Here is a 14776-nt window from a genome sequence, read left to right as displayed (position 1 = left end):
TGTTCACAATAATGTTTTTGTACTGAATGTAGATTTACTCCTCTCCCTTGTAACTTCATCTTCAATTGAAAAAGTGAGAATAACAGTTTAATTTATTTTCAACAATTTCCCCCCAAATTCACGCTATATTTGAAGTAATACAAGAAGGACCATTGGAAATTGTCCCTCTCCCCCTTAAAATGCGCAAGGTTTAGCGAATTCTCTCTAAAGTTTGCAACTATGTAGCACAGACAATTTCTAGTCCCCCTAGACATGCCTTGTATATGCTGCACTCTGTGCCGAATGCAAGAAGTATTTCCGCTTGCATCAGTGTTCGCACAGCGAAGTGAACATCTTCGGGGTATAGTGACCAAGAGCCCCTTAGCTGTCAGTTCTATGTAACTCGCACAGCAATTGTGTTCAACACCCTCCGTGGAACACCATGGGAGTCAGTGTTACCAACTATCTAGAGAAGTTATCAGACGTGAAAGAAGTCGTGTCAGAGTAAATTGTGTATATATACTCCTACATCAAACATAGTATTTTCTTGAATAAATATACGTAGGCCTATGTGTGTGTGTGCATTTAATATGTACGTAATTTAAGACATATACATGAGTGTTCATGTGCTCATGCGAACATTATCAGGCGACGCGCCTGGTGTAACCATGAGCAAAACAACTTGCGCAGACCCACGACTCCTGTGCACCGTACCCCCGCGAGTAGGGGAGGGGGAGAGTGGACCATGTTTCCTTATGGCACGAGGCGGAGGGAAGAAGGGAAAGCTGCGCGGGGACTTTTCGTCCGAAGGTTTTTTTCCTTGTGGTCGATCTATATAAGGGGGTCTCCGGCTGCTTAGAGGCGGCTGGAGACCCCATAGTGAATAAGGGTTGTCTCCGGCTGCTGTATGGTGGCTAGAGCCACCACGTACAGTATAAAGGTGTCTCCAGTTGCTTAGAGGTGGCTGGAGACCCCATTAATGTGTAAAGTAGTTCACCCTCCAAGTCCCCTCTTAGTTCCTGGTAGCTCGTAGTTTAGAATTTATTTTTGGTGTTTGTGTGCGAGTGTTGTTTAGCATATTTATGTGTGTGTATGTGCGTGTGTGTGGGCCTCTTTTGTCCCTTTCGACGTTCACTACGGCGATTCGGATACATTGCGCCTTTAACGTGGGCGCCCAGGAGTCCTGGGGGGCTCATTCCTACGGGGAGGGGAGATATGGAGGGAAGGAGGGTGGAAGGCATGGAGGTACCCGCACGTTTCCCTCTGACCCGGGCTCCTCCATTGTCCAGGATCTTTTCCGCAGTGGTGGTTTTCCCCCTAGGGGATATTGGGGGGGTCAAAGGGGTCTCAGGGGCCAAGGGGAACCCTGAAAGGGCCCCGGGCGACTAAAGGGCCAAGTTGGGCCTTAAAGGACCCAGGAGGCACTTAGGTCCTGAGGGAGGGAGGCTCAAGAAGCCAGGGAGGGAACATGTAAGGCTGAGAAATCCTCCAGTTCCGCGGGAGCATGGAAAAAAAATAAAAAGGAAAAGCAAAAAGTGTCAGGGCAGCGATCTGCGCCAAATTATGCAGCTACCCAGGAACAAGGAGTGCAGCGTACACAGGTAAGTTTTGTAGTTCTTGTGTGGTGTGGTATGAATGTAAAATGTGCATTTAACAATGAGTCAAACAGTTTGAACGTACAGTAGGTTCGGATCCACGGAGAGGGCAATAGGGGCGATCTCCCCTCCCCAAGTTCCAAGATTTTGCCTAATATTTTTGAAGACTCAAATGTTCTATCTGATCAACCTAGTTTAACAGGCTCGAGCATTTTTTCCCCAAAGTTTAAGTTCATTTTATTCTCATGGCTAAACAAAACTGGATCTAAAGTTTAAAATTGGTTTCGAACCATTGTGCAATATGCCTACACCCCCCACATATTGTCTTTATTGAGAGTTGGTGTTGTAAGTCCACTTTATGCACAGTAAGGCTTATCGGGACTGGACCTACATTTTAAAGTGGGAAGGGGATTGACCTCGAGATACCTTGAGAGAATAAATAGTTTCTGGCTTTCGCTTTTGTTGTTTATTAACTTTGCTCCTCATATCTGATCGTTCAGTTGACCGCACCAATGTGAGGAATTATGATAACGATATACAAACTATCTATTCCAGCCCTGGACCCTACATTTGCAAAACAATACTCTAATCTCTAAAACATGGAAGTAAATTGTTTCCTGTATATAGAAACATATATTGTTTACATAGAAAAGTGTAATTGTAACTCAGAATTGATTATCGGAAAGGTGAGTTACCGGCCCCTCTCAACGCTCTTCTGGATTCGCCATTGACGTAGTAACAAAAGTGGTCATGTTGAATGTTGATTAAGAATTCAAAAACACATGCACGTTTCAGTTATTTTGTAAGGTAACAGTATTTAGTTTACAAATATAATTTTTATGTGCATCGGTTGAAACTCCGAAATAAATTCCACCTTCCAGTACTTCTATTCAAATTTCAGGGTTTGTCAAAGCTTAACACTGCAGTGGTCAAGCGGAAAAAAAAAACTCCCGTCATTGGTCGTGTGGACCATTGTTTGTCAAAATTTCTCTGGTTTTATAGCGAGAATTCCCTTTTTGAAATATTCTGGTTCACTTAACAAAATCATAACTTATTTTACTTATCGCATTACAGGAGGCAGAAAATCCTGAATCTAGTGCATAACATTTGGATGTGATGAAACCAAACAAAATTACATATCTTGGAATCTTACTTTTGCTATTTTCTATCCCAAGAAATTCAAAAATTTGTTTTTGGTGGTCTGGACACACCAGGCGAGGATAGGGGCGATTGCCTCTCCCCCCCCCCCAACTGCCAGGTTTTTGGATATATTATTGTCCCTAATATCTTGAAAGACTCAAATGTTCTGTCTTTTATCACCAACTTTAATTAGTTCGAGAATAATTTTTAAAGCTTCATCAAAGTTTATTTTATACTCAGAGAGGCCAATCGGAACTGGACCACCTACAGTTTAAATTTGGACCCAAATCACCATGCGGTGTGCTTCAAAAGGAAATCGAACCATAGACCCCTTGAGAGAATAGGTGTTTGTCTTCTTTTTTAATCCACTCTACTCCTCATATCTGATCGTTGAGTTTGCCATTGCAATTGGAGGAATTATGATAACAACAGACAATAATAACGACTTATTGCTGCTCTGGACCCCTATTTTTGCAAAACAATAAATACTCTATAAGCTCTAGAACATGGAACTCTACTTGATCCTTTTTTACAGTACAATATATTGTTTTACAAAACAGTGCAAGTGTAGGTTAGACTCGGTGAGATGTGCAGCACTCGACTGAAATTCGCCCCTCCCAACTGCGACTTCTGGATCCGCCACTGGGACACTCCCACTTCATATATTTATAACAGATTTGAGAAACGCGTACTTATATACATAGAAACACTAACCATCAATATTTGCGTGGCACTATTGTGCTCCATGAAATATGAGCTCTAATAAAAAATCAACAATGGATATATTTCAAATAACGACTGCACAAACATCCTGAACTTTTCCAGGAAAGTAGACTGGGAGACAAGGTAAAGAGTGTTGCCAACCTGCAGAAGCACGTGAAAATATACGAGTGGATCACCTTGGTGATCCACGCGACCACTACAGTAGCAAATGCGATGAAATTTGGCTTCCTAAAGTTAATGACTATAAATAGGCAAGTTCGTACATAACTTTTAGGCTAGAAGTCTGTCTAGGAGATTAGAGTGTATTTCGTTGTTCTTGCATTTGTCTTGCGTAGTAGTTGTGCTGTCTAATTTGTTTGTGTTCGTATTGTGTAGTAATTGTGCTGTCTAATGTGTTTGTGTTTGTCTTGTGTAGTAGTTCCTCCATTCATATTGGGCGTTAGGCGTAGAGCTGACAACTCTGCACTGTAAAAAAAATGTCAAGAAACAGCAATATAAGGCTATGGATGTTCCCAAGGTAAAATATTCCGGAGGTAAAATAGTCCCCCGTTCGGATCTCCGGGTGGGGACTACTTTGGGAGGTCCCTGGACTAAGGATAAGATCTACGTTAGGAATAAGGATATTAAATTAGGCACCTGGAATGTTCTGAGCCTTTACTGGCCTGGGGCATTTCAGTGTACAGTTAATGAGATAGTTAGGTATAAATTAGATGTAGTAGCTGTCCAGGAAGTTAGGTGGCCAGGAGAAGGGAATTGTAAAACTAAAAATTATACTTTTTTCTATGGTGGTACTGAAAATCATAATTTTGGAACAGGCTTTTTCATAAATAATAGAATTATCTCGGCTCTTAAAACAGTAGAATTTATTAATGATAGGATATCATATGCACTTTTACAGGGTAGGTGGTGTAAAATTATTTTAATAAACATACATGCACCAACGGAAGATAAAGATGATAATACTAAAGATGATTTTTATTCAGAGTTAGAACAGGTCTTTGATAAATTATCTCAGTATGATATGAAAATTCTGTTAGGTGACTGTAATGCACAGATTGGCAAAGAACAGACATTTAAACCCACGATTGGTAAAGAAAGTCTTCATGAATTAAGTAATGATAAAGGTATAAAATTGATTACTTTTGCAATCTCAAAGAATTTAATTGTGAAAAGTACCACTTTTAAACATAAAGATATCCATAAATATACCTGGTCTTCTCCAGATGGTAAAACTCATAATCAGATAGATCATATTCTCATTGATAAGAGAAGGCATACTAGTATAATTGACGTTCGTACAAATAGAGGTGCTGACTGTGCCAGTGACCATTATTTAGTAATTGCTAAATTAAGAGAAAGACTCTCAGTGATAAATCATAAGCAACAAAATCTAAAAGTTCTAAAATTTGATACAGGAAAGTTTACTGATGATAGAATTAAGAAAGATTACCAAATTAAACTGTCAAATAGATTTGATGTTTTGCAGGATTTAAATGATGATGAACATATAAATGAAACAGACATAAATAAGAATTGGGAGCACATACGTAATGCAATAGAATCAGCAGCTAAAGAAAGTATAGGATACCGTAAACCAAGAAAAAGTAAGCCATGGTTTGATAATGAATGTCATAATCTAATAGAAATAAGAAATCAGGCTAGACTTAGGTGGTTAAATAACTCTGATACAAATCTAAACAATTATAATAGAATAAAGTGAGAAGTTAACCGCACGTTTAGAAGTAAAAAAGAGATTACTTGAAAAGCAAAATTAACGAAATTGAAACAAACAGCAAAAATAAAAATATCAGAGATCTATATAAAGGTGTAAATGAGTTTAGAAAGGGGTGGCAACCTAAAGTAAACTTGATAAAAGATAAAGACGGTGATTTTCTAGCTGACCCAAGCGATATTCTAAATAGATGGAAGAACTACTTTAATGACCTTTTAAATGTCCATGTAGGAGATAAATCAGAAGTGAATGAAGTACACACAGCAGAACCTTTAGTTCCAGAACCTAACTTGACTGAAGTTAAAGATGCTATTAAAAGGCTAAAGAATAACAAAGCACGTGGAATTTCTCTACTCTCAACAACATACAAAATATTGTCTAACATTCTTTTAACAAGACTAACCCCATATGCTAATGAAATTATAGGTGATTATCAATGTGGATTTAAACGTAACAGATCAACTACAGATCAAATTTTTCACATCAGACACACACTTGAAAAAAAGTGGGAATATAATCAAAATGTCCATCAGCTATTCATTGATTTCAAAAAAGCATATGATTCGGTCAAAAGAGATAAATTATATAATATATTAGTAGAGTTTGGAATACCTAAGAAGCTTGTTAGTATGATAAAAATATGCACCAGTGAAACAGAAAGTAAAATTCGTGTAGGTATTAATATGTCTGACAAATTTACAATTCATGATGGGTTAAAACAAGGAGATGCATTATCTTCATTGCTCTTTAATTTTGCCTTAGAATATGCTGTTAGGAAGGTAAAAGAAACTAAAGGAGGACTAAAATTAAATGGTGTGACTCAGTTGTTAGCATATGCAGATGATGTAGACTTACTAGGGGATAATGTGATTACAATTAAGAATAATGCTAAAATATTTTTCAAAACTGCTAAAGAGATAGGTTTGGAAGTTAACAAAGAGAAAACTAAATATATGCTTACAGGCCGAAACCAAGTGTTAGGTAATAATCAAAATCTAATTATTGATAACAACTCGTTTGAACCAGTTTCCAAATTCAAATACTTAGGAGTAATATTAACAAATGAAAATTATATTAAAGAGGAAATAAAAAGTAGGCTTAATTCAGGAAATGCATGTTACTTCTCTCTTCATAAACTTTTGTCTTCTCATTTAATATCTAAGAAACTAAAAGTTAAAATATACAAAACAGTAATTTTGCCTGTAGTATTATATGGATGTGAAACTTGGTCCCTTACATTGAAAGAGGAACATAAATTGAGAGTATTTGAAAATAAGATCCTTAGGAAAATCTTTGGACCTAAAAGGGATGAGGAAACAGGTGAGTGGAGAAGGTTACATAATTTAGAACTACATAATTTGTATTCATGTCCAGATATTATTAGAATAATTAAATCAAGAAGACTTAAGTGGGCAGGCCATGTGGCACGAATGGGAGAGGAAAGAGGAGTTTACAGGATTCTTGTTGGGAAACCTGATGGTAAGAGACCTGTAGGAAGGCCAAGAAGAAGACGGAGGGACAACGTTGAGATGGACCTAAGGGAAATCGGTAGAGATGGAAAAGAGTATATAGAACTTGCTCAAGATAGGGAAAGATTGAAGGCCTGTGTTGCTGCAGCCATGAACCTTCGGATCAAGAAAGTGTGGGGCGTTACCCCCACACCCCCTATACGCCTTCATGGCGTGGTGCTATGCACAGGGGAAACACTTTACTTTATGAACCTTCGGGTTTAAGAAGGCTAGGGAGTTAGTTAGTTAGTTGCATTTTTCACTAGGACATGCATTGAGTCAGCAGAGAGTTCCTGCAACAGAAACTTATTGTAGCAAAGACTTACTGCAACAGAGAGTTACTGCAACAAAGACTTCCTGCAACAGAGAGTTCCTCACTGAACACCGAAGTCACCTCATGAGATCCTAGGTGCTACTGTACAGAAGAAATAAATTTTTATATAGTTACAAGCAATTAATGTTTTACTTTCGATATTTATTACTTTGGTACTATTGTAGGGTAAAATGGAGTATATGAACAAACGCTATCAAACACTTAAGATGTTCTGATTAGGATGTAGACATTTGAAGATGAGTTATATGGAAAATTCATAACATTAAATGTTTCATCTTACATGAAAAACAGTTTTCTTCAAATAAAAATAACCATAAGCAAACAACTATTTGTCTAATATTAATAAGATTAATATATATAGTTATTTGAGTTTTTGGTGGGATACCAACATTTCACGAATGAAAAATGGTTATTGGAGTGTTCTTCACAGTGTGAATTCGGCTCGGGTACCCTTTTCTACACCCTCAATTTTTCACACATTTCAAATATTCTCGTTACGAAAATTAGTTCTTCATAAGAAACGATGTTTCTAAATAGCGCGGAAAGTAATTTTTTTAGATCTACGTGCTAGGAAACTTACGTTTTTCAATATTTAGATTCCTTATGTAACGTCGAAATGGTTTTGAAGGGATTTGATCATGGCGCATCTTGGATTCATGTCACAGGCACACGTCTGAACATTCTCTTTTTCTTGACTTGTGCAATGGGATAATTTGCAATTTTTTCTTGTTATGAATGACTTGTGCAATGGGATAATTTGCGATTTCAACATATTATTTATGTAATTTATTGGCGGATTGGATATTTGAGACATTGCAATTGTTTTGTGCGACTTTAGACATTGGAATTGATTTGTGTGACATTGAATTAAGACAAAAGGACTAAATATGAGATTGACACACGTTCAACGGATGAAGGACATAGAGGACTTTGTTCGACGAGACATACGGGACTTACAGGGAGATGGTCTGCTGCCCCACGAACCATTGGCGCTAGCCCCATGAACCATTGGCGCTAGCCTCACGAACCATTGATGCTAGCCCCACGAACCATTGGTGCTAGCCCCACGAACCATTGGCGCTAGGCCCACGAACCATTGGCGCTAGCCCCACGAACCATTGGCGCTAGCCCCACGAACCATTGGCGTTAGCCCCACGAACCATTGGCGCTAGCCCCACGAACCATTGGCGCTAGCCCCACGAACCATTGGCGCTAGCCCCACGAACCATTGGCGCTAGCCCCACGAACCATTGACGCTAGCTCCACGAACCATTGGTGCTAGGCCCACGAACCATTGGCGCTAGCCTCACGAACCATTGGCGCTAGCCCCACGAACCATTGACGCTAGCCCCACGAACCATTGGCACTAGGCCCACGAATCATTGGCGCTAGCCCCACGAATCATTGGCACTAGCCCCACGAACCATTGACGCTAGCCCCACGAACCATTGACGCTAGCCCCACGAACCATTAGCGCGTGGATAGGTTAGTTCAGTTAGGTTGAGATCGATAGTTAAAATTTGGTGTCGTGTTAGTATCACGATCTAGAAATTGGAAATAATTGCGAACCATTTCAAACGACAAAATTTGAACTTTAAACGGCTGTACAGTCGTAAATACTTCTTTCCGCACTCCAATTTTTTTTTTATTCACAAATAGGATCAAATAATGTTCATAATGAAAAAAAAAATTTCAAAATTCGAGGGTGTAGAATAGGGTACCCGACCCATGAATTCTTATTGCCTCAATGACAATATTTACCACTGTAAAAATTAAGACAAGTAATTTTAAACTGCACCAAACTGTTACTATATATTTGGGTATCTTAGTAATCTTCATACCTACAACCAACATCAAACAAAACAAGACATATACATGAACACTAAGCAAACAATATTATATTATTATTATTTACAGGTTTTACAATTACACCAGTCAACAAATTTGTTAAGTAATGTTGTTGAATTTCTACCTGGACTTATATATATATATATAAATTTCTACCTGGACTTAGAATGACAAGTGATAGTGCTATCAAGGTTTACCTATTACAGGATGGGACACTAAGCATATTCTCCATTGACTTGTGCGAACACTTTTCTAAGGCCTTATAAACCACAGACTATACATACCCAGTACAAGCAGAACCATCCTGCATTCATACATACATTATCCTTGGTGCTATGTTTTTGGACATTATACTCTGATATAAAATGGTTTGTTATCGTGGATCGCTCTTAAAATGTTAAATATATATTTCCATCCTTCTGGCTTCAAAATAATTCATCAATTAAAGAAACTACTAGCAACAATGTATTGTTTCACGTATTTTATTTAAAGCACAAATTATTATAATTGCAAAAATATACATTTTCTCTTTGCCTCTTCTCGGAACCTTCCCCAGAAAATTTTCCGAAGGGGATAAAAATCGAGATGTTGTGTCCTTGAGATATATTGGCAGTGGCGTGCCCAAGGGGGTTCGGGTTGGTGTGGGTCATAACCCGTCCCACCTTGACCCAGTATTCCAAGAAAAAAACAAAAAAACACCAAGGCAGGGAAATATGGAAAAAATGAGGGCCGACTACTAAAATAAAGTATACGTAACCCTCCTTTCGATAATCCTGGGCACGACACTATACTGGCATCATTCTTACGACCTATGACAGGACGGAATTGGAATCCGGGTTACAGCATATGGAAAAGAATCGTATGCTTCATAGTTTAGGAGCTAATTTTCTAACTTTTTAATCCTGATTAAAATGTCAATATCTCTCCAGAAAACAATCTAGAAATCTGTGCAGTGTGATCCCAGAGTATTACAGTGCAAATTGCCCATCAGCATGTTCGTGCACTTTATTTGACCCAATAAGAGCTTCAACAATTCAAAGAAAACTCAAAACAAGCTGTTGACAACTTCTGCATGCATAAAAATCCATCGCTTAAAAACACACAGGATGTAAAAGAAAAATTAATGAAATTAGTCATGGACAATTTGCACGGTAATACTCATGGATCCCTCTGTACTACCCAAGCTCTTATAATTCTCAATTGAATATAGGCACACATAAGGGCTTCACTTGTAGAGGTAAGATTTAGCTCTCCGTCAAATAGTCACCCTAAACACCCCCAACCCATGTAGCACACAAAGGTTGGGCCAACGTTGGTAAATGGTTACAAATTTTTTGTGCCAACAGTTGGCGATGTCCGCCTTGCCATCAATCTCCCAACGTTGGCCCAACTACAATGGAAAAACTTTGCCAACCATCTCCCAACCAAATCAATTTCCCAACGTTGGCCCAACTACAATGGAAAAACTTTGCCAACCATCTCCCAACCATACTATTTCCCAACGTTGGCCCAACTACAATAAAAAAACTTTGTCAACAATCTTCCAACCAAATCTATTTCCCAGCATTGGGGTAATACAGTGGAAAAACTTCCCAACCATTAATACTCAAACCAAAAACCAACATGCCAATGTTAATACTTTCGGCAAGTTTGTTTATAATATTAATAAATATTTTACAAAAAATTGCATCATTTCTTGTATGTATAAAAATTTATTAAGATTATATTATCAAGACATTTTTAAACACTGGAGAAGAATACAAGGAATGATAAAAAAACTTATGTATTTATCATTATAAAAGTAAAACATTTCTTAGCGGAGCCAATAAGCAAAACAAATTTTACATATACTATTCAAGACAATCACCTTCATATATTACAAAAAAAGTAGCAAGATGCTATTGTATTTATTGAAGGAAAAAAGGTGCAAGAGGTTGACAATTCAGGTGTCAAAGAACACAATGTCAGTTCAATAGAATAGCTTATTATTACAAAATGGAATACATCGAAATGCTGATGTGTCAGCGAAATCTGCTGTAAGAATATACGAATATACTTTTTATGTAAATAACTTGAGGATAAAATAACTCTGTTCTTACATTCTTTTACCAAAAATATAAACAATCTACTGCTTGGAAGAGGTGAAGTGAAAATGTCCAATTTGTTTATGAAAATGTTCAATTTAAATTATATGTACAAACCATCATTACTACAATCTTTTTCAATGGAGTTTACAACAACAACATCACCCACCATCTTTCGTAAAGAAGCAATCATCAAGTGAGGTTGTTCCCACAATACAATTCTCATTTTCATTCAAAAGTATAGATTTGATACAGTCAAATGAACTTGTAGTCTGAACAACAGAACCACTTTGAATTATGTCTGTAGATCCTGAAACAGAAGGGACTTCATGAAATTCACTCATTATAATTTCTGCAGCTTTAGAAATGACTCGTCTCTCGTATCTTGCTGAAAAACTATCACCAGTCTTTACTTGTTTACTTATTTCTTGATGTTCTTGCAGTTGCCTTTTCCTTTCTACGTTGCTCCCGGCTGCCATCTCTATCATTGACAAAGCGGAACCAGCTTTGTATCACTGACTGTATTTCATAATCTGATGCATTTGTTGTACATGAATTCCTTCGAACTGAAACTAGAAACAATTCAAACTGTTAGATCCATGGATGAACTCAAATGTAACATACCATATGATATGTGTACTTGGGCCTATCTTTAGTATGAGGATTAAACTTATTCCCTGTCCCATGAAAGGAAACTAATATTGACATATTATCCATGTGGGGTGACATTAATCCTTCACATCTAGACAGTTATTTGTACTATATGCATGGACATCCGCAGGATTTTTTTTCAGGGAGGGGCAAGGAAGGTATTTTTTTCCCAGGGGAGGGGGCAAACAAGGCACATTTTCCCCCAAAAATAGTGTTGTTTCCTAAAAGAAATTGCTCAAATTTGAATTTATGGTGTTCATGCAACAATTAACAGATATTTTTGTGGCTAAAATGAAATTATATGTGTGAAATACATAATTTTTGGTTGACTTTCATTTTCCGGGAAGGGGGGGGGGGCATGCACCCCTTCCGGAAGCCCATGACTATATGGTAGGGAAAGGATGAGAAAGGAATTACAGAGACTTGCCACAATATTCATTTCATGTGAGTCATGTAAACTGCAGGGAAGAAACTGCATGGCTAGCCTGGCCTCATCTGAGATCTAACCTTCTGAATATAAAGTGAAAGCTCAACTAACTGAGCCAGTCTTGCTGAATTGTGAGAAATGAGTTTGCACTTATGAACACAGTTCTAGTAAAAGCAGAATACTTCAGTGTTATATGAAATAATATTAGTTTTTCGTATTAAGTAAATAAGACAGCTGAAGTAAAAATAATATATACCAAAAACAATGGTAAAATTAAACAACAAATAAGTTTTTTTTAACTAAAAATGTTTCTTCTCTTATTAGAGGATTTTTAAAGACTTATGTAAAAGAATGCTTACTGTTAATACTAAATGTTCTAAAACTTTCCATCATGTACATTATTTGGATTTTACATCAACAAGTAATGGCCCTACAGCCAAATTTAGTTACCAATTGAAAAAAGAAAAAAAGAACAGCCTTCTAACTTACTTGGTACAAGTTCCAATAATTTCAAATGTCGGAGGTATTTTGTTGTGTTCTCCAGTCCAGTTATGACTTGCTGCCAATGCATTAGAAAATATTTTATCCAGAATTCTTCACTCAATTTGCTGTAGGTTTTTGCCTCCAATGAAACTCATGTATGATTCCTACAACAAAACATTAATTCAATCAAGAAGCACTGACTGCACTGTGGGCGATACAAGGTACACATTTTATCGTAAAATTCCAATCTCTGGGAAACGTATTTCTTCAATCTTACAGAACGGAACTGAGTTTCTGTACACTTTTGAAAGGTCATGGAAGTGTTTTCTTCCATCGTTCAATTTATTTGGCTGGTAAATCATGTATTTTTCTAGATTAATGTTTGTCTCTCTGATGCACAAAAGCTGTTGCCTCTATTTCCTTCCACTACATAAACCAGATGTTGTGAGCGTTTCATGACGTAACCTCCGGTCAGTGTTTCCAACCACACATATTTGTAACTATGTTAACGTTACATAACCTATGTAAATCTGCATCTTAATGTGCATGATTTTTGAGTAAACCTAACAAAGTTAACATAACGTAACTAATGTAACCCTTTTTTAAACTATGTTAACCTAACCTACCGTAACTAAGATAACCCTTCTTTTAACTAGGGAAGTAGTTATTTTTCGGTTAGGAAGGTTGGAAACACTGCATACCAACTGATGATAGACAACGTTAGTCAAGATTTGCCCACCATATTGTGTGTAACGCAAGCAAAAAAGGAACGAACAATAATTACTAGATATGTGCAAAATTGAAATTATTTTCATCAAAAAAGTGAAATCCCACCTTAAAGAATCTTTAGCAATGCATAATAGTTAAGTACGAATGTGAAAAATAACAAAATAAACGAATTTGAGTCTCCCGGAAATCGCAATTTTAATGAAAACTGAAATACTTCAATTTGCATGATTTTTTCAGTGAAACTTATATTGATGTAAAAGAAGCACATGGAGTTTAGAATGTAATTGATCTCTCTTAAATTACAACATACCACTTTGAGCTACAGTCAATTATGCTGAAAATGTTAACTGCTTGATTAACACAAAAAAAAAGTTTGACATTAATGATTTCACTCACAGAAATATGTGAACTTACCATCTGCTTCATGTGCTCAGGAGAAGAAAGTAACCACTCTTCCACCCTCTGAATGGCATCCTCTGTTTGACAAGGAAGCTTTAGATTTTCAGGCAAGGGCTGATTTGAGGATATCAATGTTGGATTCAAATTTTCCAAAATAAGCTTCTGATTTTCATGTATTTCTAAGTCTATTCTCAATTTTTGCCCGATGATGTGAAATAACAGATAAACTACTCCCATGAAACTGGCAATTTGCAATTCTCTTGTCTGACCCAGATGTAGATTGTAGAGCCGAAGTTGCTTTGCCTTCACCTAGAATGAAGATGCCAGCAAAAGTAAAAGATCAATCTCTTGCAATCAGTACAGTATACATATTACAAATTGAAATAGGAAAATAGCTACAGTGTGTTGTTGTACAGTTACAAACATGTTAGTGTATCTTCCTTCATCAAAAAAGGTCACAATTACTGTTACAACTGCACATAAATTCACATTACATGCAACACCTGTCTCCAGTTTTATGTCCATGAGAACAAGTATAGAAATGAAAACACAAGGAATTAGTTGGCGATGTTAAACACTGAGTAATTAATAAAATATAAAATTTCAATTCCTAACACATTAGTGACATTTATATGTTTGAAATATTTTTTAAAACTTGAATTTACATTTTACTATGGTATACTGCTTATCACATTTGAAACAGAACATGTCTCTGCACAGTTACTGGCTACTGTATACCACCATGGCCGTATTTAGAGGGGGGGTTTCTAGGGTTCAAACCCCCCCCCCCCCGAACTTCTGACATGTTGGATTAATGGAAGTTCAGAAACCAAAATCTGTAACTCATTTTCCAATTTTTTTTTCGAAGCATCACAGAATACAAGGAGACAAGGTTGAAACGATCAAGCTAGAATTTTCATACATTTGGAATTCTGAAACTTGAGTGAAACAGGATTTATTCCCGGAATCGCAACTCGCCCGCTACCCCTCCATTTTCACTTCTGCTGTCCTCTTTGCAGTCTTGTTCCTGCTTCACAAGGAATATAGACTGAAAATTCACTTATGATTGTCCCAAAGTTCCCTTTCCAAATTTGTAATTCCCTGTTCGATAAAGTTGAAAATCCCCTTGATAGGAGTTCCAACC

At 37.1% G+C, this 14776-nt stretch overlaps 1 long non-coding RNA gene across 1 annotated transcript; it reads right to left on the bottom strand.

The window, feature by feature from the left end:
* Window positions 1-11436: 11436 nt before the first annotated feature.
* LOC145990218 (uncharacterized) lies at window positions 11437-13808 on the bottom strand. The gene is made up of 3 exons (XR_014441949.1): window positions 13648-13808; window positions 12511-12668; window positions 11437-11515 (listed from the first exon to the last, which is right to left on the bottom strand). It is a non-coding gene; the product is annotated as an uncharacterized LOC145990218 (long non-coding RNA).
* Window positions 13809-14776: the final 968 nt, after the last annotated feature.

Source organism: Lepisma saccharinum, chromosome 7, assembly GCF_977018435.1.
Source record: "Lepisma saccharinum chromosome 7, izLepSacc3.1, whole genome shotgun sequence".
Taxonomy (NCBI): domain Eukaryota; kingdom Metazoa; phylum Arthropoda; class Insecta; order Zygentoma; family Lepismatidae; genus Lepisma; species Lepisma saccharinum.
Note: the sequence above shows the minus strand (reverse complement) of the source record. Positions and strands in the feature narration are given on the sequence as shown.